Consider the following 27,559-nt stretch of genomic DNA (forward strand, 5'->3'; position numbering starts at 1 on the left):
AATTGGGATTATCTAAGGATCCAACTTGCCAATGTCTTCACTGGACATGAGGACAAAGGACCATTTTTCGTTCTAACATCCTATCTGTATAATTATGACAAATTACACATGAAATATCTTTTTCCCTTTGCCTGTTCTTATGCCAAAATATCTGAAAAAGACTACTTAACAAATAAATGGCTTATTTGAGATTAGAGTTCATGATACAGTGCACAGGAGAAGTAATAATACACAGCTAGTAACCCACCCTCTATTGTCAGCAAGCAGAAAGAGGTGAATGCTGATGTTGCCTATACATAGGTGGAGTCTTTCCCCATTAATCAATTAAATTCAGAACCCACATTACAGATATTTCCTGAAGTTTGTCTCCTGGGTGATTTTAGATCCTGTCAAGTTGACAACAAAATTAATCACCGTGATGAGTATAAATAGCCATGAAAAGAATAAAATAAGAATTTGTGCTTTCAGTATAAAGACCATGCTGCAGATAGACGAGTTTCTTTTTTTTTTTTTTTTTTTTTTTGGGAGTCGGGAACCGAACCCAGAGCCTTGGGCTTGCTAGGCAAGCACTCTACCACTGAGCTAAATCCCCAACCCAGATAGACGTGTTTCTTAAATTAAACTCTTTTCGAAAACCAAAAAAGGCCTGAAAGGCCAAACCTTTTATGCCTTCCAACTTTTCTAAAACATACACGATTAAACTATCATATTTTTAAGTAAAATTTTATGGCAATACAATGATACTTTCTCCATGTTACTTGATAGACCCTAATTTTTTTCTATTTTTGTGAGTGTAGTGTTTTTATTATCCACTGTTATTTGTAGAATTTTAGTGTTTACTTAGTGTGCATTCCTTTTGGTATAGGTGACTGTAGAAACTAGAGGTTGCCATCCAAAGTCTTCTTCATTTCTTTCCTACCTTATTTGTTATTTATTTATTTAAAGTTTTACTTCTTTAATTAAAAAATAAAATTACAGAAAATACATTTTGGTTATATTTTTTCTTCTCATTGAAATCTACACAAATACTCCAAACCTATCTACAAATCCGTGTTTATGCTTTTTCTAGAACTCTATCTTTCCCTTTCTTAAGAATATAAAGCCTACCGAAAAATCAACTAAAAATAAACACAAAAGTAATAAGACAAAATAATACCCAAACAAACAAAATAAGACAAGGTATACACAGAGACACACAAAGAATTGTAGAGTCAACAATGTGCTGCCCAACACTCCAGGGCATGTTTTTTTTTTTTTCCTTTATAGTGAGTGAAGTTGGTATACCATGATACTCCTTTGGAGAAAATTGGTTTTCACTTTGTCAGCAAGTTTCAATCACCAACAGCTTCTTGCTTGGGGATCAGACTTTGTATATATGTTTCCTTCTCAGTGCTAGCTTTTTAATGTGGTTTGAGCTTGCGCAGAACTTGTGCAAGCTGTCAGAGTTCCTATGACTTCATATGTGTATCTGTATGATTGTGTTTTGAAAATACGGTTTCTTTGAAGTCATCACCTACCTCTGGCTCTTTCATTCTTTCTGCCTCCTCTTCCATACAGATGCCTGACATTTTAGGTAAGGGGTATGATAAAAAAATCTCACTTATGATAGAGAGCTCAAAATTCCATCACTATCCGAACTCTATATTAGTTCCCTTCAACTGAAAGAAAGCTTCTCTTACGAAGGCTGAACATGGCACAGATCTACACGTATAACAACAGTACATTAGCAGGAGCCATCACTTTATTGCTATGTTCCTTTACAATAATACAATTATTGCTTTTCTCTTAATGTATGTGAAAATACGCACACACGCAAACACATTCATATATATACATATATATATATACATATATACATATACATATATATATATTATCAGGTTTGTGGCTACTTTATCAGTGTCAGATATGAATTCTGTCTCACAGAGTGGGGCTCAAATACAATGTAAAAGAAAAGAGGTTGTTTATTCACACATTTATACCACTATTAAGTGAATACATTTTTTAATGTTAAGAATATTGTGGGGCCTCACCTTGGCAGTTTGTCTTCGGTTGTAGAAGATAGCAGGCTGAGAATGCCATGGATAACAGACAGTTAAGCAGTGTTTCTTTGTGGCAGCTTTGGTTTCTATCTTCAAGTTTCTGCCTTCACTTTCCCTTATGATGATCTAATCTTAAGACAAAGTGTTTCTGTATTAAGTTGTAATTGGTTATGATGTTTTGCCCTAGTAATAGAAATCAAGCTGCAGCACATGGTTTCTGGTGCTCAAACTCAGGTCTTGATGTAGTGTGGCAAGCCCTTTGTTGACTAAACCATCTTTTCAGCATCAACCCTTAATATTTCTAAAAGATAGTATTTTCAGTGTAAACAAAGTGCAGTTTTCCATAAGGATATATCATAGGTCTGAAATTTTAATTGAAGGAACCTGGATATAACAAAACAACACACACTTTAGCAAAATCTCTCCTGGTCAACTGCTATTACACTGAGTGTGCATCTGTGAATTTGCAAGACAAAACAGTTGTCAAGGAAGTGTGGTATAGTGATTAGCATGCCAAACAAATTAGAAAGGGAAGGAGCAAAATGCTTGACTGGTTTGTTAGCTAAAATTAATTTGCATGGGGATTTTGTACATGACACACAGTGTCTTTACCTGTGAAAACTGAACAAGTAGAGCTGTGATATGAATGTGTGTGTGTGTGTGTGTGTGTGCGAGAGAGAGAGAGAGAGAGAGAGAGAGAGAGAGAGAGAGAGAGAGAGCAAGAAGAGGAGGAGGGGAGGAGGGAGTCGGAGGAAGAGGAAGAATGAAGAAGAAGGAGGAGGAGAAGAAAAAGAAGAAGAAGAGGAAGAGGAAGAGGAAGAGGAAGAGGAAGAGGAAGAAGAAGAAGAAGAAGAAGAAGAAGAAGAAGAAGAAGAAGAAGAAGAAGAAGAAGAAGAAGAAGAAGAAGAAGAAAAAGAGGAAAAGTCATGTGGAGTTTCATAGAATATGTATTCTATGAGGTTTTAGATAAGCAACTGTTTTCAGTAGAGGCATTCTTTTCAGTTATATTTTGAATACTAATTGACAACAGACTTTCTGTGAAAGAACAGCATCAAGAAGAGAGTCCAAATAACAATTGCTATCATGTATGGTTATTAGTTTGACATAGTTCCCACTACGACTATTGCATGATCAATTTAATTTTATCCTCACAGTGAACAGAGGAGGAATGTTACATCTCTAAGAATATGTAGATTTTCACAGTGTTATAACTTTTAGACATCCACAGATGAAACACAGGTCTGTCAGAAACCAACTATGTTGATCACCATGTTACCTTGCAGCATTAGCTAGAGTATGCTTTGCTCAGTTTGAGTCTTCTCCTTTTAAATATCATTTCCAGTCCTTTCTATACTGACATGGCCAGTGAATGCAGCAATATTTCAAATCACCGCTTCAGTTAGATCAGGTATCTGGAATTAGTCAGATGGATCAAGAGAAAAGGGACAACATTGATTGCTGACACTGCAGTGCATCGGGAGGAAATCCTCAGTCTGACAGAGAAGATCAGTCATTTCAACTACTTGTACCCAGAGTGTTGAACTAGCAAAATTTCTGACTTTTTAGTTTATTTTTTCACAGGACACCTTTGTAAACATGTCAGTTAGAGAAATGCTTGTTGGCTGCTTAAGCCTTAGCTGTGTAGATACAGTGTGCCTAAACTTTTATTTCTGCTTGAACTTCCAGAAGCCCAAGACATGTCATGATACAAAAAAAAAGAAATGAATTAACAATTTGAAGTAACATTTTAAATCACTTGGAAACATTCTAGGATTATGATTATCAAAACACATTGATTTCTGTTTAGGAGGAGACATTTGAAATTATGAAAAGTAAATAGCAATGGCCACATTCTAAAAGCTCTTAGTCGACATGGGGTAGGTTTTATTGTCAGACCTCAGAAATTCCAAATCCTGACTGTAAATATAATTTACCAAGTTTACAGAGAGTGAAAACAGCAGTCTTCAGAATTACTCAGAAGTGATGATAAGAGATAACCTAGTGTGGGAAAGAATTTGCTGCAGAAAGAAGAGAAGAAGAATTCAAATTTCTGTGCCCGGTGTTGGGGATTTAGCTTAGTGGTAGAGCGCTTGCCTAGCAAGCACAAGGTCCTGGGTTCGCTCCCCAGCTCCGGAAAAAAAAAATTCTGTGCCCGCACTTTAAAACAGTCATGGTTGTATACAGGTATAACCCCAGTGCTATGATGACAGGGAAAGGATTTCTGGAGCTTGTGCACGGCAAGATAGCATCAGTATAAGTGAAAAGCTTTGAATTGAGAAAATTGTGTAGAAAGTTATAAAAGAGAATACTATTTACTTTCTCTGTCTTCTGCTTGAACACATAGGCATGAAGACATAGACAGACAGACAGACACACACACACACACACATGCACACGCACACCATATCACACACACTAATTCTTGGTGGTCATGTACTGAGGAATATTAAATTAAAAAATTATAACCTTGAACTCATGGATATGTCCACTTGACCTTTATAATTGCCATTGATCATGAATACTATTTTGTGAACCATGAATCCACATATGTAAAATAAATCAGTTGTCAGAATAAAGAAAGGGCATGACATATTAATATTAGAAATTTTAAAAAACATTAGTTTATTATTTTGGGGTGTGTGTGTGTGTGTGTATGTGTGTGTGTGTGTGTGTTGCATGTGTGTGTGTTCACGTAGGTCTTCTGATTCCACAGCATGTTTATAGGCCAGATGGCCAATTTCTGTAATGGGTCATTATCTATGGATTCTTATGTTTAAAGTGAGGGTGTTAAGCTTGTTCTGCAAGTCCTTTTTCCCTCTTGCTGGCCTAACATAATTGTCAAAATTTAAATGAATTTCTTATAAGCAATTGATGAAGGTTATTTACTCATCATGAAGTTAGAAGTTCATATTGAAGCTCAGCAAGCCTCTGGAGTGACAATTCCATTTTATGTCAGCATAGGAGACTTGGATATCATTTGATAAGGGCTTATGACTAGTTATATTAATATTCATAGAATGACCAAATTGTTTGATCCTTGAAGAAGTTACCATTAAATTGGAAGACAAAGAACAAGAGCCACATAAGTCCAGCAGCTACTAAGATGCAGTCACTGACTGAGCTGAGTCTGAGCAAACATCAAAGAAACAGTGAGCTGTACTGTAGCCTAAGTAAGGATACAAGCAAAAGCACTAAAATTCCTTGAATGAGGCATATAGGTATGGGAAAAGCACTTCAACCTGGGACTTCACTTGACTTAGGCTGCATAAAAATCTACCTTCCAGAAATATACCTAACAATGAAGTTGCTCACCTCATCTCACCTGCATGAAGCTGTATATGTATCAAACAATGGACTAAGACTCCCTGCGCATAAATTGTTTATAAACTTCTCTTTCATGATCAACTTCCATTCAAAAGTATTCAAGAGCATATCCACATAATGGAGGGAGAAATCTGTTTCAACTGGCCTGAGACAGTTTAGAATATATACTCAGTAAGTCGTATTGAATCCTCTGGAACAACTTTCAAGGGAAACATCCTGTTTAATGTCATATACATAGTGATAATGAATATGCATTTGATTAAATCAAATGCATCATGGAAATTGATGTTCACAGTTAATTAAGGCTTGCTTAATCAAAAAAAGACAATCAAAACAGAAATATCCACACTGAACTCTGAGTAAACAATTCCTCCTTCTCAAGAGGTCCACAAATTAAAGCTACACTGAATACCAGTGTTTCTCACTTTGCTTTTGAATAAAGTTTCTTTGTCACCTTGCTCTCTGTGACTTCTTGTAATAAGATGAAAACATCCTGGAAACACCTCACCTAGACAGTAACCTCAGATAAAACTGATAAGCATCTTCTTCAAATAATGACACGAATTATGGAAGCTCCAAAATAATTCTCCTGTTACTTTCTTGTAAGAACTTCTAAGAATGACACAAGCCATGTCTAATCTCATGCCTATTCAATGAAATCAGAAGTTACAAGAAAATTCATCCTAGTGTTGTTTTTTGTACCAATTTCAACTTTAAGATATTAAGTACAATCACATTGGAATTTCTTTTTTCTCAGAAGTTTTGATAATGTCACCTACAATTAAGCAAGAGGAGAATCCTTAATGAATTTCTCTAAAATACATTTGCATGATAGATAAAATATTAACTCTAGAATGAGAATATTAGAAAAATGCTTGTTTCTGTGTTACTGCATTGAAAATGAAATTTATACCCCTTTGTCATTTTCAAAATGCAGATGTTCATAGTATACATATTAGATTATGTGGACTATTAATAATAATAAAAGTTTCTAACAATAATTGAAGAACAGAGCCAGTACTTTGAGACAATAATGCTTCTGTCACCTTTAATGTAAATAGTTTTTGCTATAGGTACACAATGATTTCTACATATGAAAGTCTAAATGCTCTACAGCTCATGCTTTCTGGTTTCAAGAAGTGAAAACTTGAGTAATAGCTTTTAACTTCAAAATCAAAATGAAAACAAAATGCATGAACAGACAGAACAGAAGGAAAATAAAAGAAGAGAAGAAAGAAAGCATGGAAGGAAGGAACGAAGGAAGGAATGAACAAAGGAAGGAAGGAAAGAAGGAAGGAAGGAAGGAACGAAGGAACTAAGGGAACAAGGAAGAAACAGGAAGAGATTTGGTAAGTTGCTCATTTGACAAGCTACATGCAAGTATTGAAGACACCCTTGGATGAGTTCCAAAACTGTACAAGATCAGGCATGGTTGTTCGTATCTATAATTTATTGGTGAATATCAGACATTCAAGGTCATCACTGGATATAGAGTGAGCTTCAGGCAAGTCTGGGGTTTATGAGACCCTGTGGTAAAGAGAGAGAGAGAGAGAGAGAGAGAGAGAGAGAGAGAGAGAGAGAGAGAGAGAGAGAAGGAGCTAGGGACCTAGGGGTAGAGGAAGAAAGGAAGGACTGACTTCGAGCGATAGCGATGCAAGATGGCAGCCACCACAGGCTCGGGAGTAAAAGTCCTTCGAGATTTCTGACTGTTGGAAGGGCTGGAAGAAGGCCAGAAAGGAGTAGGCGACAGCACAGTTAGCTAGGGTCTGGAGGACGATGAGGACATGACACTCACAAGAAGGACAGGCATGATAATTGGGCCTCCACGAACAATTTATGAAAACCGAATATGCAGCCTTAAGATAGAGTGTGGGCCACTCTAGTATCCAGAAGCATCCCAGTCTGTGAGATTTGTAACAAGAGTCAATATGAACGGCGTGAGCAGTTCCAATGGAGTGGTGGATCCACGAGCCATGGCAGTGCTGGCAAAGTGACAGAATTCCCACAGCATCAAAGTCATCCTGCAGGAACTTGGCGCCTGATGATGTCAAAAGAGAACATGAAGCTGCCACAGCCACCAGAAGGACAGTGTTACAGCCATTAGTCACCAAGGCCCCGGCCTCCCTTCCCCATCCAAACCAAGTCTTCATTTTCCACAGTAGTGAATTTTCTAGATCCATCTGTAGACCTCAAAGTACTGGAGAGGAAGCCCCACTTACACTTCATCCTGAGACACTGCTCTGATACTAACTTCTTTTCAATTTTAAATACCTAATTTGTGCTGTGTAACATCATCTGTCGAGTACAACTGCTGTCTGCCTGGTTGAACTTATGGGATCCATAAGATGTGTTGAAATCGGTTTCCTTTGGGAGCAGTGGGCACAGCTAACGCAACTGTGGACAGACACGTCTCACACAATCACCTGCTGCTGGAACTTGGCCTGGGTATGCCTTTGCCCGCCCCGCCCTCTGCCACAGCTATGTGGTGGCCCTTAGAATAGATGGGGAGGTTTCAGGTAGCAGCTGTGGGACTGACCACCACTAGGCTTGGGGTGCTCTGGGTGTACCCATGCTTTCTTAAGTCTTAAGTGATTGCTCCATCCAAGCCATGGTCCCCTCTCCTCCACTCCCACCCTTAGTCAAAGCTTAGATTGTAACCTCCCCTCCCCTGAAATTGGCCTCCGGTGAGGAATTCAGAGCTTCCAGTCTCCCCACCTTTATCAAGGGGTGCTGCATTCCCCTCCTCAAGTCCCTTGTTGCCCATCATCACCCAACACTTGCTGTGGCCAGAAGCCATCAGATGAGGTTGAAAAAGCCTGGCCTCCCTCCCTTAGCTCTGGACCACACTTGTTCACCTGCCACCAGCCTGGGAAGGGAGCGCTGGGTCTGCGGCCCTGCCACCACCATCAGCTCTTGAGCTTTGAGCTCAGGTCTAGAGGTGAACAGAGCAGTCACAGGGCGACTCAGACGGGCCACCGCTCAGGGTCCTTGGATATATGCCTAGAGAAAGGCCACGTGGAGAGTCCTGGGTGCACATGGTTCTGAGTTGGTTCCTTTTCCCATAATTGCTTTGTTTTTACACGATGAAGAGGTTTGAACAGCGCTCTCAGTCACTCTGATCACCCATCGGGTCTGGAGTAGAGTCTGACAGCTGAAGATGAGGCCCTGACTCTGCCAACTCGGGTTTCAGTGTTGCTCCTCATACCCTGGGCAGGGACCCAGAGGAGCCCTGTGTCACTATGTTCACAGATCGTTTGCAGATAGGTGGGCCTGGCTCCTGGCTCATTGACAAGCTCCCCACTCTGCTCAGGACCACTAAATATTGATATGTGGATGCATACTGAAATAAAGGCAATTTGAGGTGTTGCAAACGAAGAAAAAAAAGGACTGAGCAAATGAAACACTGGTGATTCTTTCTTAGTCCATTCAAGCCTCATTAAGTTTCAAATTTTTCAAACTGGCCATATGTACAGCAAAATTCAAAAAGACAATGATAATAACCACATGGCATTCACCTGGGGAGGGAATTTGCTCACAGTGGTAGAATGTAAATGAGCTGAGTTGATAGTATAAGAATAATGCAGGGGCTGGGGATTTAGCTCAGTGGTAGAGCGCTTACCTAGGAAGCGCAAGGCCCTGGTTAGGTCCCCAGCTCCGAAAAAAGGAACCAAAAAAAAAAAAAAAAAAGAATAATGCAAATCCTCAACTGATTGATTTGAAGTATCTTTTCCCACATATGAGTTTACTTTAATGAGAGGAATCGTGGACATGTCAACCTTTAATGAAGTACAATTTTTTAAGCCTTCTCTATTCCTATTTTCAGTCATGGTGACTTCATGCAGGATTTTGTGATAGTATATATCAGTATGATATCATCTTACTAGGAAATATAGTCCAAATTTTTGAATCCCAATTAATTAAAGATGAATATTTACACAAAATTGTTTGTATCAAATTCGACAAAGTTTTTTTCGTGAATAAGAAAGGTACACAGAACTAAACCCTTAAGAAAAATTAAAATCAGGACCTATAGAAAAGGCTCATGGGTTTTCCTTCATAGAGAACCTAAGTTCAGTGTCCAGTATCTATACTTGGTGGGTCATTACTACTTGTCAATCGAGCTCTGGAAATTGGGTACCCTCTCCTACATTTTGCAAGTACCTGTACTCATTTGTACACACATGTACAGATGCATGAAGCAAATACTTAAAACTGCTTTTAAATATGAAAAACTAAAAAAAGTCAAAAAGAAAATGAAGGATAAAGAACAATGATTTGAATATACATCATGTTAATGCTGTACATATCTATAAAAAAAGTCATTTAACATAACCTAGAAACAGCATAATTCAGATAGTTAAAATGGAGTCCCACACTCCTACTCAGTATTTAATATCAAATTATTATCTAGAGTTATTCAAATCAATATTCAAATCAATAATTTCTACAGGTGCATTTAATAGTCTTTGTTCATTAAACTAATCAAAATCTATGTTGTAGTTATTTGAAGAGAAAGAATTTTATGAATCACATGATATCCACTGAATAAATATGAAAATTATGTATGCAAACTTTACAAAAGTTAGTTTCAACACAAAAGTATAAATTTACAATTTAATAAACAAGGAACTAATTGATCAACCAAATGTTAACAACTAAAATTCATCTATGTATGCAATAGAAAATAATATTTGAGATATAAAATTAAGACTTATGTTAGTAAAATAATGCATAAGTTATTTTACTTAAAAAGAAAATCTTATGATTGTATTAATACAGCTAGAAAACATTAAGAAAAAACTTAATACTCTTTTTTTTTATTAACTTGAGTACTTCTTATATACATTTCGAGTGTTATTCCCTTTCCCGGTATCCGGGCAAACATCCCCCCCCTCCCCTTCCTTATGGGTGTTCCCCTCCCAACCCTCCCCCCATTGCCGCCCTCCCCCCAACAGTCTAGTTCACTGGGGGTTCAGTCTTAGCAGGACCCAGGGCTTCTCCTTCCACTGGTGCTCTTACTAGGATATTCATTGCTACCTATGAGGTCAGAATCCAGGGTCAGTCCATGTATAGTCTTTAGGTAGTGGCTTAGTCCCTGGAAGCTCTGGTTGCTTAGCATTGTTGTACATATGGGGTCTCGAGCCCCTTCAAGATCTTCCAGTTCTTTCTCTGATTCCTTCAACGGGGGACCTATTCTCAGTTCAGTGGTTTGCTGCTGGCATTCGCCTCTGTATTTGCTGTATTCTGGCTGTGTCTCTCAGGAGCGATCTACATCCGGCTCCTGTCGGTCTGCACTTCTTTGCTTCATCCATCTTGTCTAATTGGGTGGCTGTATATGTATGGGCCACATGTGGGGCAGGCTCTGAATGAAAAAACTTAATACTCTTAAAAATGGGATACACATGCACACAAATTTAGAAAAGTTTGATACATATACATTATATTATAATGTCATTTCAAAAGTTAGAACTATCATTGTGTTTGTTATGAATGAAAGGAAGATGTTTCAGACCATAAACAGAAATAAAATTTTCTGGAATTTTACATAAATAAAAGGCATTTAGAAACTAAAATTTTTAATAGCATCTCCATCATAATTAGATGAGAATGTTCCTGCCTTCTTGCAATGAACATTGAATTGATCTCTATTGTATCAAGAAAATTGTGATAGCTGTTCGGTACAGAGAATGAAAAGCTGTCCTCTGGACAGCTCATGGTTATCACACTCATGAACCCACAGCACCTGTGTTAACACAATACTTTCACATGATCAAGCCAGCTAGAGTCAGGGCTTCGATGGGGTGACCAACCCTTGCCAATGCCATATTGAGGGGCTTTTGGCATTTGATGGCTACTGGTGAATGAAGAATCATTCATTTTGGGGGGGGGTATTGCCTTGGTAATTTGCTTGTGCTTCAATAGATTCCCTTCACGAGTGACACTAGATTCTGATTCTTTGATGAGATCTAAAAGGTAAACAGATGAAGACATGGTGTCAGGAGATGTATTATAGGAAATATGGTGAGATTTGGTAAAGAGAATGTAGAGTGCATGCAAGTATATTTCTTTATATAAAAATAAAGAAAAGTATGAAAGGACAAATGGTTACTTAATTAACAGAAGATAGAATATCTCTATAGACAAATTCTAAATAGCTTATATACATAAAGCTAGAAATAATAGATGAGTTTAAAAGATGTACAAATTTTCTTCACTGTTTAAGAGATCATCGTAAGAGATCATGGGAGAGAATGTAATGTATTATAATATACTTTCAAATGTAAAAGATCATAACTTTAGCTTACTAATAAATACAAGGTTTTTCACTGACTTAGATTATGTATAATCAGTTTGACCTAATTCCTCCCTGTTAAATTATACGCATTTCTAAATTCCTCAGAAAACCACCTCAGAATAACTACTTTTAGTCCCCCAAAGTCCAGGGAATTGGGGCAAAAACTCTTCAATGGTTTCTTTAAGCTGTACATAATTATTTTTATATTTATTACTAAACTAAAATTATGATCTTTTACATTGGCACAGAATTTATTTGGTACAAATTTAGATTTTTAAGATTTTCTTTAATATAAATTTCTCAATGATTTAAAATTAATATTGTTACTCTGATGTACACGTATTGTGCCTATACAACACATTTCAGCATAGATGGCTTATACCCAGTCCTTTTCTGCTATTAAAAAACGAAGCAGAGCTGATTAAGCACGTGAGTTTAAGGCCAAATAGCAAATTCATGTCTCTAAGTTTATTGTTAGAATGCTTTCAAGATAATTTATTAAGATAATTAATCGACAACAGTTCAGATTACTTATATAGTTAGATGGTTTCTAAAAAATACCAGAAGTCCACAAAATATGACATTTAATGTTCTTTAACTTTTATTGAGACATGTCCACTCGCACCAGCTCCCCTTTGGTATATTCAAAGAAGAAACTGAAAATCTCCACCTCCATGTGAGGTGATTTATTGTGGCAGACAGGCACTATGCAAAAATTGCTCCAATTCTTCTACAGACTAATTACTGTCCAGAAAAGGAAACATTGCAGAATAAGTTGGCTGAAAATTTCTGCCAAGCCAGAATGATGAGCCCTTCAAAATTCAGTGTTTCAAAAGTCTGTCTGACGATCCTAGGCCAGAAGGCTGAAGACTTGCTCTCACGTGTTGCTCACAAGGGACTGTGCAAATAGAAAATTGTCTCTATAACCTGTCTCAGTTCTAGAAGCCATGCTAGGCTTCCTATATTTACAGATATATGGATCATTCTCAGATTACTGGTGGGGTTGAAAACTTAGTATAATCTTATAACCCACTCAGACTATTTAACTTTGAGAATACATATTTTTTTTATTAACTTGAGTATTTCTTATTTACATTTCGAGTGTTATTCCCTTTCCCGGTTTCCAGGCAAACATCCCCCTAATCCCTCGCACTCCCCTTCTTTATGGGTGTTCCCCTCCCCACCCTCCCCTCATTGCCGCCCTCCCCCCAACAATCTAGTTCACTGGGGGTTCAGACTTAGCAAGACCAAGGGCTTCCCCTTCCACTGGTGATCTTACTAGAATATTCATTGCTACCTATGAGGTCAGAGTCCAGGGTCAGTCCATGTATAGTCTTTAGGTATTGGCTTAGTCCCTGGAAGCTCTGGTTGCTTGGCATTGTTGTTCATAAGAGGTCTCGAGCTCCTTCAAGCTCTTCCAGTTCTGTCTCTGATTCCTTTAATGGGGGTCCCGTTCTCAGTTCAGTGGTTTGCTGCTGGCATTCGCCTCTGTATTTGCTGTGTTCTCGCTGTGTCTCTCAGGAGCGATCTACATCCGGCTCCTGTAGGCCTGCACTTCTTTGCTTCATCCATCTTGTCTAATTGGATGGCTGTATATGTATTGGACACATGTGGGGCAGGCTCTGAATGGGAGTTCCTTCTGTGTCTGTTTTATTCTTTGCCTCTCTATTCCCTGCCAAGGGTATTCTTGTTCCCCTTTTAAAGAAGGAGTGAAGCATTCACATTTTGATCATCCATCTTGAGTTTCATTTGTTCTACGCATCTAGGGTAATTCAAGCATTTGGGCTAATAGCCACTTATCAATGAGTGCATACCATGCGTGTTTTTCTGTGATTGGGTTACCTCACTCAGGATGATATTTTCCAGTTCCGACCATTTGCCTACGAATTTCATAAAGTCATTGTTTTTGATACCTGAGTAATATTCCATTGTGTAGTTGTACCACATTTTCTGTATCCATTCCTCTGTTGAAGGGCATCTGGGTTCTTTCCAGCTTCTGGCTATTATAAATAAGGCTGCTATGAACATAGTGGAGCATGTGTCTTTGTTATATGTTGGGGCATCTTTTGGGTATGTGCTATAGCTGGATCCTCAGGCAGTTCAATGTCCAATTTTCTGAGGAACCTCCAGACTGATTTCCAGAATGGTTGTACCAGTCTGCAATCCCACCAACAATGGAGGAGTGTTCCTCTTTCTCCACATCCTCACCAGCATCTGCTGTCACCTGACATTTTGATATTAGCCATGCTCACTGGTGTGAGGTGAAATCTCAGGGTTGTTTTGATTTGCATTTCCCTTATGGCTAAAGATGTTGAACATTTCTTTAGGTGTTTCTCAGGCATTTGGCATTCCTCAGCTGTGAATTCTTTATTTAGCTCTGAACCCCACTTTTTAATAGGGTTATTTGTCTCCCTGCGGTCTAACTTCTTGAGTTCTTTGTATATTTTGGATATAAGGCCTCTATCTGTTGTAGGATTAGTAAAGATCTTTTCCCAATCTGTTGGTTGCCGTTTTGTCCTAACCACAGTGTCCTTTGCCTTACAGAAGCTTTGCAGTTTTATGAGATCCCATTTGTCGATTCTTGATCTTAGAGCATAAGCCATTGGTGTTTTGTTCAGGAAATTTTTTCCAGTGCCCATGTGTTTGAGATGCTGTCCTAGCTTTTCTTCTATTAGTTTGTGTGTATCTGGTTTGATGTGTAGGTCCTTGATCCACTTGGAATTAAGCTTTGTACAGGGTGATAAGATGGATCGATCTGCATTCTTCTACATGTTGACCTCCTGTTGAACCAGAGCCATTTGCTGAAAATGTTATCTTTTTTCCATTGGATGGTTTTGGCTCCTTTGTCAAAAATCAAGTGCCCATAGGTGTGTGGGTTCATTTCTAGGTCTTCAATTCTGTTCCATTTGTCTATCTATCTGTCTCTGTACCAATACCATGCAGTTTTTATCACTATTGCTCTGTAATACTGCTTGAGTTCAGGGATAGTTATTCCCCCTGAAGTCCTTTTATTGTTGAGGATACTTTTAGGTATCCTGGGTTTTTTGTTATTCCAGATGAATTTACAAATTGTTCTGTCTAATTCTTTGAAGAATTGGATTGGTATTTTGATGGGGATTGCATTGAATCTGTAGATCACTTTTGGTAGAATGGCCATTTTTATTATATTAATCCTGCCAATCCATGAGCATGGGAGATCTTTCCATCTTCTGAGGTCTTCTTCAATTTCTTTTTTGAGAGTCCTAAAGTTCTTATTGTACAGATCTTTTACTTGCTTGGTTAAAGTCACACCAAGGTACTTTATATTATTTGGGTCTATTATGAAGGGTGTAGTTTCCCTAATTTCTTTCTTGGCTTGTTTCTCTTTTGTGTAGAGGAAGGCTACTGATTTATTTGAGTTAATTTTATACCCAGCCACTTTGCTGAAGATGTTTATCAGCTTTAGTAGTTCTCTGGTGGAACTTTTGGGATCACTTAAATATACTATCATATCATCTGCAAATAGTGATATTTTGACTTCTTCTTTTCCAATCTGTATCCCCTTGATCTCCTTTTGCTGTCTGATTGCTCTGACTAGAACTTCAAGAACTATATTGAATAAGTAGGGAGAGAGTGGGCAGCCTTGTCTAGTCCCTGATTTTAGTGGGATTGCTTCAAGTTGCTCTCCATTTAGTTAGCAACTGGTTTGCTGTATATGGCTTTTACTATGTTTAGGTATGGGCCTTGAATTCCTATTCTTTCCAGGACTTTTATCATGAAGGGGTGTTGAATTTTGTCAAATGCTTTCTCAGCATCTAATGAAATGATCATGTGGTTTTGTTCTTTCAGTTTGTTTATATAATGGATCACGTTGGTGGTTTTCCATATATTAAACCATCCCTGCATGCCTGGGATGAAGCCTACTTGATCATGGTTGATGATTGTTTTGATGTGCTCTTGGATTCGGTTTGCCAGACAACACACCTAAAAGCTCTAGAACAAAAAGAAGCAAATACACCCAGGAGGAGTAGAAGGCAGGAAATAATCAAACTCAGAGCTGAAATCAACCAAGTAGAAACAAAAAAGGACCATAGAAAGAATCAACAGAACCAAAAGTTGGTTCTTTGAGAAAATCAACAAGATAGATAACTTAGCCAGACTGACTAGAGGACACAGAGAGTGTGTCCAAATTAACAAAATCAGAAATGAAAAGGGAGACATAACTACAGAACCAGAGGAAATTCAAAAAATCATCAGATCTCACTATAAAAGCCTATATTCAACAAAACTTGAAAATCTGCAGGAAATGGACAATTTCCTAGACAGATACCAGGTACCAAAGTTAAATCAGGAACAGATAAACCAGTTAAACAGCCCCATAACTCCTAAGGAAATAGAAGAAGTCATTAAAGGTCTCCCAACCAAAAAGAGCCCAGGTCCAGACGGGTTTAGTGCAGAATTCTATCAGACCTTCATAGAAGACCTCATACAAATATTATCCAAACTATTCCACAAAATTGAAACAGATGGAGCACTCCCGAATTCCTTCTGTGAAGCCACAACTACTCTTATACCTAAACCACACAAAGACCCAACAAAGAAAGAGAACTTCAGACCAATTTCCCTTGAATATCAACGCAAAAATACTCAATAAAATTCTGGCAAACTGAATCCGAGAATACATATTTCATTAGCTAGTTATTAGATAATACATAAGCTAGCCAGGATATAAAAGATTTTAAGCCTTTTAAAAGCTAAAATATATCTAAATATTCTGTTTAACTGATACAAGTTGGGCTGGGTGTTAGGTACATCTTATACTTTTAAATTACAGAATGATTATAGTTGTGCTCAACTTATATTTGAGAAAAAAGTTTCTGTGTTTTTTTTTAATTAAAAGGGTAAAAGAGTAGATTGATGTCATTATTAAGGTGAAGGGAGGTATAGAATAGAACCAGGCCTGTCATTGGATAAAAAGGAAGGATGGGTGGGAGAAAAGTTTTAGAGAGGCAGAGGAAGCCAGAGTGAGAATGTGAGAGCACAGAGAACATGGCAGTAGATGTTTGGATGCTTCTCTGTACATATTATAGGTTGTTATGACTATTCTCAAGGGATGGGTGTGTACAGGATTTTGTGCCATCTAGATTGGCAAATTGTATCTTATCAATTGCATCAGAAAATATTATTTGATGTGTTCTTTCATAAGGCAACTTAATTGAGTTTAAAAGAGTGTATGGTGGCCAGATGCATGGGCCTACCAAAGAATTGGGATGTGTTTGCCTGGCGTGATGGAAAGCCAACCAAGAGGGCTGTGGATGTGGGAGGAAGAGCCTGAAAGGGTGCCCTGTTGGGAAGATTAGTGTGTCAGAAAGCAGAGGGGGCAGCATGGAGTAACTGAGATAAATTATTGCTATTTCCAATGGCACTACAAATATTAAGGGAGTGAGACAGCTAGGGTATACCTGGGAACCAAGTTCTGTCCGGTTTTTTGTTTTGTTTTGTTGTTTTTATTTTTACTGCAGCACATACATTGTGCATCGAGTGTCCTGAAGGGAAAACATGCTTAAGTCCTTGAGTATGAAGTGATTTATTGCATCATGGCCACATATAACCATGATGGGATACTAGACCCAAAGATAGGAGAGTGAGGATTTTTAATTTCCAAGAAATTATAGGATTTTGGTGTTTCTCAATCATAGGATATTTTTGGGTAGGATATTTACCTTGTGATCTATACTAATAGATGAATCACAGAAAGAAAAAAGGTGGAGGCAGAGTTACTGTTAAAGGTTTTTGGGGCCTGGGAATCAGATGCAAGGGACAGAGAGACTACAAGTCCACAGAATGTGTTGCTTATCAATTATATTGAGAGGTTACAAAGGGAATGGCAGGTTTGAGGAAAGCAGCCAGTTAGAGAGGACTGTGATCTAACACTTCCCTGCTTATGAAAGAAAATTCAAAAGTCACATCCAGCTGGAAAGTCTTATGAATACTATGAAGTAGCTATTAATGTGGGAGCCAGGACTGCCCTAGGCTGTGTGAAAGACCTGGACAAAAGAATAAGTGGAACACTAGTTCTATGCCCTTACCCAGGATCAAACTTGTCAAGGCCTGTCTGATGCTGAAGCCAATGTCTTAAAGGAGTCAACGTTGAGGGAAGAGACTCTTCCCTTAGGTTGTGGTTATCAGTTCTTAGGCAGCTGTAACTGTGGTGTCCCATGTTCTTTCCATCAGCATTGTCTGACTTAATCATTTGCTGACTTAGTTGTTCCCCGTGTATAACCACCAGTACCCCCAGGACTGCAAATTATAAATATGATTCTACAATTTCTAATAAAGTGCAAATAAATTTCAAGCAATCATCACAAAAATGTTTACTAACAGCAATCACATTTTAAATTAGACAAACTAAAAATTAATTGAACACCACTTGCTCCAGCTATATATCCTCTGGACATAACCCCAAGACACCAAATTACTACAGAGGTACTTGTACAGTTTCACCCATTGTTGCTTAGTTCCCAGCAGGGAGGAAATGCAATTCATATGAATCCTAATGGGGTGACTGCTCTGCTTTTCCTATCAGTTATTTTGCTATACTGCCACTATGCCATCCTCATCGTGCAATCCTAGATAGCACAGTGATCTGTGACTCCAAGATATAATGTTTGACTATGTAATTGCAAATATTGGAAGAGAAATGAAGTCTTAAATACTGCTATATATTTATTTAAATGTCCCTGTTTGTTTTATTCCAGAGACTGTGCTGCAAAAGGTGTATACACACTTCTCCCTCATTTCCTCTGCTGAAGGCTATGTGGCTCAGTTTTAATTCTCATGTGATAAAGTATCACATTCTCTATACTATTTCAAGAGATGTATCTCTCTTATTCTTTTCTATTTAAAGAGTCCAAACTGTCCTTATATCAAACTATGCTGTCTATATAACAGGCAAACCCAGAAATATCAACTGTGCTTCACAAGGTAAGTATGCAAGATACGGTTTTACAGAATTCCTTGTAATGCATCTACTCTTATTTTTATTTTCTGGTCTATTCAGGTGTCTTTTATAATATCCACCTGCTTGTTACCTATGGAAAATTACAAACAAAAGCAAAAACAGAAAACAATTAAGGTCTGTTATCAAACCTTAAGCAAACATTCATCACTCTAGGACTGGGAATTGCTCAGAGGGTAGAAACATATGGACCTGGGTGTGAATATTCAGCATGTATACATAATGCCAGGCATAGGGGATAACTACACATAACTATTACCTCTGAATCCTGAGGGCTCACTGAATTTCTAGTTCAACAAGAGAACTTATGTCAAGAACAGTGAACAGCACTAAAGAAGACGCTTGAAATCCTTCTCAGAACTCCAAAAACACATGCACAGATGGGTAAAGCCACACAGTTACAGGCATGCACCACACACTCACATCCACCAACATTCTTACAACACACAACACCACAGATACATAGAAAATGGTTAAGGGACTGCAGGATAATTCTTAATTTGCTATTGTCACCCAGTATGTATCTTAGATACTGATAATAACCAAGAAAAGATTAAGCTGGAAGAGAGTTTATCCATAGTTTTAACTTTTGCTATATTTTAATTTAATTAAAATGCTTTTGTAATTTTACACAAAATATTATATCCAGATTTATGGGATTCTAGAATCACCCAGGACAAAAACTTTTGAGCATGTCTGAGAGACATCAGACTGGAAGAGTTCTAGTGCAAAGGCCCTCCAGCCAGAAGCTGGAACCCAGATGCCCTTCAACAGAGGAATGGATACAGAAAATGTGGCATATTTACACCATGAAGTACTACTCAACTTTCCAAAGCAATGACTTCATGAAATTCCTAGGCAAATGGATAGAACTAGGAAATACCATCCTGAGTGAATTAACACAGTTAGTAGATAGTAGTCCAAAGCTTGGAATACCCAAGATACAATTCATAGACCATATGATGCTCAAGAAGGAGGAAGAACAAAATGTGTACACTTCAGTCCTTCCTAGAAGGGGGAACAAAATACTAAAGAGGGAGGGGAATATAGGGACACAGTGGAGCAGAGACTTAAGGAAAGGCCATTTAGATGCTGCCCCATCTGGGGACCTATCACATATGCAGCCACCAAACCTAGTCAGTATTGCTGATGCCAATAAGTCCTTATTGATGGGAGCTTGATGTGGATGTCTCCTGAGAGACTCTGCCAGAACCTCACTGATATAGACAAGCATGCTTGAAGCTAACCATCGGACTCCATGGGGACTCCAATGAAGGAGTGAAGGAAGACTGAAACGGTTTGCAAACCCATAGGAAGAACAACAATATCAACCAACTAGACTTACCAGGGCTCCCAGGGATTAAACTACTAACCAAATAGTACTCATGTAAAAGCCTAATTCTTCAGTTGCATATGGAGCAGAGGATGACATTGTCTGGCATCAATAGGAGGAGAAGCCCTTGGTCCTGTGAATGTTCTTTTCTTCAGTGCAGGGGAATGGTATACTATTGAGGTGCGAGTGGGTGGATGGGAGGAAAAGCATCCTCATGGAAGCAGGGGGTTGGTTGTGGGAGAGTGGGTAACTGGGCAAGGGAATAACATTTGCTATGTAAATATATAAAATATCAAGTTAATAAATGTTACCACTGCTCTTAATAACCCTATATAAGTTTTTAAAATCCACTTGCCAAAATTCTTACTAAGTCTGTTTTGTGTTCACACATGTACTATGATGGATTAACTCCATATCTGGGAATATCTTCTCAATATTAGACATAACATCTGAATATGTGAGTATTTATATCCATTTTTTGTTCAAGAAGAATCCAATGCCAAAGAAAATTTCCTCTTTTTCATTAGCATGGAAATTATATTCAAAATAAGCTAATAAAATAAAGGATACCTGAGTGTATACACATTCACATACATATTCATATATATGAATATGTGTGTATATATGTATACATGATGTAGGCCTCCTTCACAGGGCATCTAGGCCTTGACAGTTCCCTCAGGCCTACACATTGCATCTAGGCCTTCATGTTTTCCCTAGACCTTTAACAGACAGCAGCTTTGCCCTCTGAGCCATCAGTCTACAGAGGAATTCATAGAGAAACCCTGTCTGAAAAACTAGGGGAGGGAGACAAACAGATTAACAGATTGATCGCTCTCTCTCTCTCTCTCTCTCTCTCTCTCTCTCTGTGTGTGTGTGTGTGTGTGTGTGTGTGTGTGTGTGTGTGTGTGTGTGTGTGTGTTCAACTGAGGAGGTACTGGCAAATAAATGTTTGCCCCTCCTCTGTAAGCCAGGCCACCAATACTGCCTTCCCTTTTCCTTAGTTTGTTAGGTTTATTCCAAGTTAATTGTATCTGTTTCTTTAATTTCCTCTTCATTTCTTTAGTTGAGTCAGGGGTCTTTGCACATAAGCCCTGGAAATCAGTACCTGGATCAGGTCTGCAGCCTGCTCACAGGGTTCTACCCACCTCCACCACTCAAGTGATGCAATTAAAGACATGCAGCACCGCACCTGGCTTCTTTTCACTGTACATTTACTTTAGTTGCAAGGTTCATTCAGGTCTGAGAGAGGAGGGAGGGAAGGAGGGAAGAGAGACAGAGAGTGACAGAGAAACAGTGACAGAGAGGGAAAATTGTAGGTTAATGTTCCATCTCTTCAATCACTGTCTGTTGTTAGCCATCTTGGCAACCATGCCCCGAAACCCTACCTTGGGTAAGATCAAGCATAATGGCAGCAACGATATAATTCCTGCTTAGTCGCACTGAACACCCCAGTCATCACTACCTGTGGAGAATTGCTCCTCTGATCTAGAGAGTAGTACCCTTGAATGAAATGAGAAGCACAACAAGCATTATTTGTTTTGAAATATAAAACGTGGAAAGAACTAAATGTGTGGATTTACAGACAGAAAGACAGAGAGACAGAGAGACAGACAGACATACAGACAGACAGACAGGACAGGCAAGACAGAACAGGACTGGACAGAACAGGACAGGACAGGAGAAAAAAAAACAAGAATACAAACAAAAACTCAAAATGGAAGTCCGGTTCCAAATGGTCTCTTTCTGCACTGTCGCTCTAGAGTTTGTGGTCCAGCTTATAAAGGCTTATAAAAGGATGGTTTTGGGAAATGCTGCTGGGTGTTCGGTTCAGGTCCAGGATTATTGCGGGTAACTAGACAACAAAGAAAGCAGTTAGACTGACTTCTACAGTGTTTGGTTTCTGAGTGTGTTATCACACAGAAGAACCTAACAGAATATGTAATGAATTCCGGCAGTAACAGCAGAAACAACCAATGAGAAAGTGACCTTATATTATTAGTAACTGCAACAAAATGGCAGACTAGCTAGGTAACAGTTACCTAGCCATTAACTAACCTGACATAGGCCTTCTTCACATTGCATCTAAATAGGCCTTCCTATCTTCCTCTCCAGTGCTGAGACCAAAGTGAGATCAAAGTCATGCATCACCATGGGTGCCTTCCTTTTCATTTTTTTCTTTCATCCTAGGAAGTGTGTGTGAGTGGTGTGTGTGTGTGTGTGTGTGTGTGTGTGTGTGTGTGTGTGTGTGTGCGTGTGTGGAGAGAGAGAGAGAGAGAGAGAGAGAGAGAGGGATAAGGAGAGGGAGAGGGGCAGAGGGAGAGAGAGAGAGAGAGAGAGAGAGAGAGAGAGAGAGAGAGAGTGTGTTTAAAATCAGCACTCAAGACTTTTTTCTTCCTATCCCTATCCCAATCCCCCAAACCAGCAGTAAAGCCACCAGCACCAGAGACAGAGGAACATGAAATCTCTAGTCTGAAAAACTAGAGGAGGGAGATAAACAGATCTCTCTCTCTCTCTCTCTCTCTCTCTCTCTCTCTCTCTCTCTCTCTCTCTCTCTCTCCTCTCTCTCCCCCTCATAATTTGTTAAAGTGTTCCCTTTGTGCTGTGTGGATTCTACTTTATTAAGCAAGTTTCACATCTTACTAGCTCCAAAGAGGAGTCAACAGTCTCTTGGCGTGCAGGCAGTTGTTGCCTGCTTTAAATATTTTTTGGTGTGTTTGTTTGTTTGTTTGTTTCAAAACCCAGGGCCTGCCTTCGTTCAACAGATCCAAACCCAGTTCTCCAAGGGAAAAATGGAGTCATGTCCAAAGTCACTGGCATTTAAGTCATCTGCCATTGACAGTCACAGGAGATGGGAATATTGTGCTTTCTCCAATGGATATTCACCTGGGTATGCATCAACCACATATAAGGACAGGCCTGGGGTAAACGGGGTGGTGGATGGGGAGGAAGGATGTGGAAAGAGCTTTGCGATGGGAAACTATGATCAGAATGTTGCACAGAAAACATAATTTGTACTTTAAAAAAAAAAAAAAAAAAAAGCTCCCGATATCTATCCAAAAAGTAAAGGAAAAAAAAACCGATGGCAGAACTTTACTAACTGCAAATGTTCCAGCTCCCTGTATCCAACCACTCCACTCCCAGATAGGTAGATGATAGTTTGCACTTCTGTCCCAGTTGTGCTATCGAGGTTAATAAAAGGGGAACCACCTCTGTGGTTATGTTTTACACACATGAAATAAAGTAAAAGGAGTGGATAGACGTGCCTAGCATTTTAAGATGCTCAATTTCTTTGCAAGCTTCATTTTGTTTCATTCTTTTAAAGGTTTGTTTATTTATTTTCATTTATATGGGTATACTAAAGCCCTTTTCATATACACACGGCAGTAGAGTACACGGGATATCCCTTTGCAGAGGGTTGTGAGCCACTATATGGTTTCTGTGGAATGAAACTCAGGACCTCTGGAAGAGCAGAGCAGTGAGTGCTCTTAACCTCGGAGCCATCTCTCCAGCCCTTCACAAGCTTTATTTAACTAAACATTAAACATGGATCAGAAATGCCAAATCCTGTAAATATGGTCCAGATTCAGCCTTACTTAGAAATCCAGAGCTGGCAGGGCGAGGCTGGGAGTGAGCAAAGGGAGTCTTCCTCTTTCCCTGAGGGTGTGCTATCAATTCCATTACCATTTCCAAACAGCTGGGTGTGAATCTAACTAAGGTTTTCTTCAGTCATTTGTCCTGAGCCAGAGCACTGAAAGGACAGCAAGGGATCAGACATTCACACTGAAATCATCACTCACTGATTTCAGGCAGAAAACTTGCCCCACCTAAAGAGGTACTGCCTGGCTCAGTGCTGAAGCAAAGCATGCTAGGGCAGCAGCAGTATTTCCTGGACAGTCCTTCAGGGACATGCACATTCTCCAGCCCCACCCCACCCCACCCCCTCTCAGCTAGCTCCTGTCCACCCCTACCCCTTCCCCCACATACAGGGAGGAGGCCTTGTGTGTGTGGAGGGGGGAGATGGAAGTATCTCTTGAGAGAGGGTTCGGGTCTCCCAAACAAATAAATAACTAGAATCTTCGTTTATTTACTTTATTTCATCGAGCATACCATGGCAGAGGGAAAAGGAACAGGGAAACTAGGCCAACTGGTAGAGCTCCTTTCATTTTGTTTCAAAAAGGAAAAGGCAAGAAAACAACATTCCCTGGTTTTCGTGAAAGGAACATAATGGGAAAAGTTGAAACTTAATACTTTGGGTTTTAATAAAAGGGCCAACAGATCTACCTCCTATTTTGTAAAAAAGAGAATAAAAAACCACAAAAACTTTCTGTCAGCCAACTTCCCTTAAACGTCTGTTAAACAGGAAGACTGTTTTTTTTAAACATCATTTTAAATACTTAAATATGTATTTGTGTGTGTGTGTGTGTCTGTCTGTCTGTCTGTGAGTGTCTTCTGTATGGAGAGGATGTGCTGTAACACTCGGGATGGGGTGGTCTGGGGCCCACAGGTGATGCCGCGCCGCACCGCCCCCCCAGTCACCTTCCCTGTAGGGCCTTCCCAGCGGTCCCATAGCTGGTTTTGGTGCACAGCCTCGTGGAAGGGCGCCTGTCTGAGGCCAGTCGCTGAACAGGGAGGGAGGGGCGGTCACCCACCAATCCCACCCTGGCCGCCCCTGCGCATCTGAGCCCGCCGCCTGAGCACCTGCCGACCCCCCCTGTTGGGAGGAATGGGGATAGCGACGGCTGGACGTTTGGCAGGGGGGGGGACGGGGAGGGGAAACCCGGGGGTGGAGGGGTCAGGAGGAATGGGGAGTGGGAAAGATCCACCGTGATCACCCGCACAGAGGAACGCGCGCCTCTGGGTTGAATCCTCTGGGCGGACTGTGCTGACCACACCAGTTTACCTCTTAATGGTTTCACGCCCTCTTGAACTCTCTCTTCAATGTTCTTTTCAACTTTTCCTTACAGTACTTGTTGGCTATCGGTCTCCCGCCGGTATTTAGCCTTAAAAGGAGTTTACCACCCGCTTTGGGCTGCATTACGAAGCAACCCGACTCCTGGAAGATCCAGGCCTGGCACGCCTGGGCCCGCTATTGGCCTCACACCATCCAAGGGCTGGGCCTCAATCAGAAGGACTTAGGCCCCCATGAGCGGCGCCGGGGAGTGGGTCTTCCGTACGCCACATTTCACGCGCCACGGCACGCAGCGGGGATTCGGCGCTGGGTTCTTCCCTGTTCACTCCCCATTACAGAGGGAATCCGGGTTAGTTTCTTTTCCTCCGCTGAGTAATATGCTTAAATTCAGCGGGTCGCCACATCTGATCTGAGGTCGTGGTCGAGAAGGGAAGGAGGAAAGGAGGGTGCGCGCGGCCACAGGCAGAAGGACGGAGAGTAGAGCGAGATGGTGCCGGGATCCCAGGCCGGGGCCGGCGACCTCTCTATCCCTTCCAGCTCCCACATCCCGGGGACAAGTCGCGTCAGCACACGGACACCACATCGTCACGCCAGCTGGCGCCTGAGCGGACGGCCCCCATAAGAGGGATGGGGGGAGGAGAGGTACCTGAGACCAGCCCCGGCTGGTGCGGTCAGCGGGAAACTAAAGGATACATGTGAAAAGAAAAAGACAGGGTCTGGAACAGAAAGGCGGAACACACGGTACACGGGACGCCGCGCACCCAGCACCCGGCAGCGGCCAGCCAATGGGCGGGCAAGTCGGGCGCTCGGGCCGGGACCCCAAGGGCGCCCAGAGGGGGCCCGCGACATGGCCCCTGACTGCTGCCTCTGGAAGCGCCCGCGGCCGGAGGGGGGCCCGCTGAGTTTCAGGGAGCACCAGGTGGAGGGAGGAAACGGGAATCCCTCCTGCGGACGACCGATGGGCAGTAGGGCGACCCCCCCCCCGGAGGTCTTTAAACTTCCGCACCTGAACAGGACAGCTAGGTACCCGGACAGGAGCGGGGCAGACACGCGAGGCCCAGAAGGCGGGGCGGGCTGCGAGAGCCCCCCGTCCCCGTGGCACAGGCACACCCTGCACGCGACAGAGACTCCCGGGCACCTTCAGAGCCGGAGAGCTGTGGCGTAGGGGCAGCAGGTGCCATGAGGAGAGGGAGCGGGTCCCGGCCACCGCCTACCGTTCCCCACCCACCCCCCACCCCCCGTGCACACGAGATGAGATCACGGAGCCGGTCCAGAAAGAGCCAGAATGACCTCGGTATGCCGAGGGCCTTGGCTGGCCAGCGGGTAAGGGAGGTGCCAGCGGCGGAGACATCAGCAGTGGAGGCAGAGGTGGACACACAGAGGCAAGGACATAGGCAGAAGAGCAAGGGAGAGAGAGAGAATGGAGGAGGTCCCTCGACGAACCAGACCTGACACCCACCCCGCACCACTCCTTAACGACCCCTGCCTTTCCCGAGATGCTCACTTGGCCGACGGTCTAGGCACACGCGAGAAATGTGACCAGGACCCGGGGATGCCTCTCCTGGTGAGAAGAGGGACTCACACAGGCCCGAGAAAGGACCAAACACCCCCTCGGCCTTCTCCGTTAATGATCCTTCCACCGGTTCACCTACAGAAACCTTGTTATGATTTTTACTTCCTCTAGATAGTCAAGTTCGACTTTCTTCTCAGCCCTCCGACAGGGCCATGGGCTGATCAGGCCTCACTAAACCATCCAATTGGAAGTAGCGAAGGGTGGTGTGTACAAAGGGCAGGGCCTTAATCAACGCAAGCTTATGACCGGCACATACTGGGAATTCCTCGTTCATGGAGAATAATTGCAATCCCCGATGTCCATCACAAATGAGGTTCAATGGGTTAACCCGCGACTGCCTTTGTAGGGTAGGCACATGCTGAGCCAGTCAGTGTGGCGCTAATGCAGCCCCGGACATCTAAAGGAATCACAGACCTGTTATTACTCAATCTCGGGTGGCTGAACACCACTTGTCCCTCTAAGAAGTTGAGGGACGCCGACCGCTCAGGGGGTCGCGTAACTAGTTACCATGCCAGGGTCTAGTTCGTTATCGGAACTAACCAGACATATCGCTCCACCATCTATGAACGGCCATGCGGAATCCAGAAAGAGCTATCAATCTGTCAATCCTGCATGTGTCCGGGCCGGGTGAGGATTCCTGTGTTGAGTGAAATTAAGCTGCAGGCTCCACTCCTGGTGGTGCCCTTCCGTCAATTCCGTTAAGTTTCAGCTTTGCAACCATACTCCCCCGGAACCCAAAGACTTTGGTTTCCCAGAAGCTGCTTGACTATCATGGGAATAACGCTGCTGCATCACCAGTCTGCATCTGTTTAATTATGTACCCCCATTTGTTTTTCTTTTTCTTTCTCCATTTCTCTTTCTTTTTCTTTCATTGGGGGAGGGGATTTTTTTAATTCACATTTTAAATATGATTTTCCTGATTTGCCCTCTAGAAACCGGCTATTATTTCCCCTCATGCCTCCTGTTCTGAGGGCAGTTCCTCACTCACCCACTCACTCCTTCCAACCTGCCCATTCTGACAGTTCCCTACACTGGGGCATCAAGCCTTGACAGGACCAAGGGCATTTGCTCCCATTGGTTCCT

At 41.2% G+C, this 27,559-nt stretch overlaps 3 pseudogenes; 2 read left to right on the forward strand and 1 right to left on the reverse strand.

Annotated features, from left to right (window-relative positions):
- The window catches only part of LOC148006609 (uncharacterized), a 2,902,548-nt pseudogene that overhangs the window by 1,188,225 nt on the left and 1,686,764 nt on the right, over positions 1 to 27,559 (forward strand).
- On the forward strand, positions 6,953 to 7,546 carry LOC147995889 (ubiquitin-conjugating enzyme E2 variant 1 pseudogene; annotated as a pseudogene).
- On the reverse strand, positions 26,529 to 27,420 carry LOC147995888 (18S ribosomal RNA; annotated as a pseudogene; the record flags this gene model as incomplete).

Source organism: Rattus norvegicus, chromosome 2, assembly GCF_021556685.1.
Source record: "Rattus norvegicus strain SHRSP/BbbUtx chromosome 2, alternate assembly SHRSP_T2T, whole genome shotgun sequence".
NCBI lineage: Eukaryota > Metazoa > Chordata > Mammalia > Rodentia > Muridae > Rattus > Rattus norvegicus.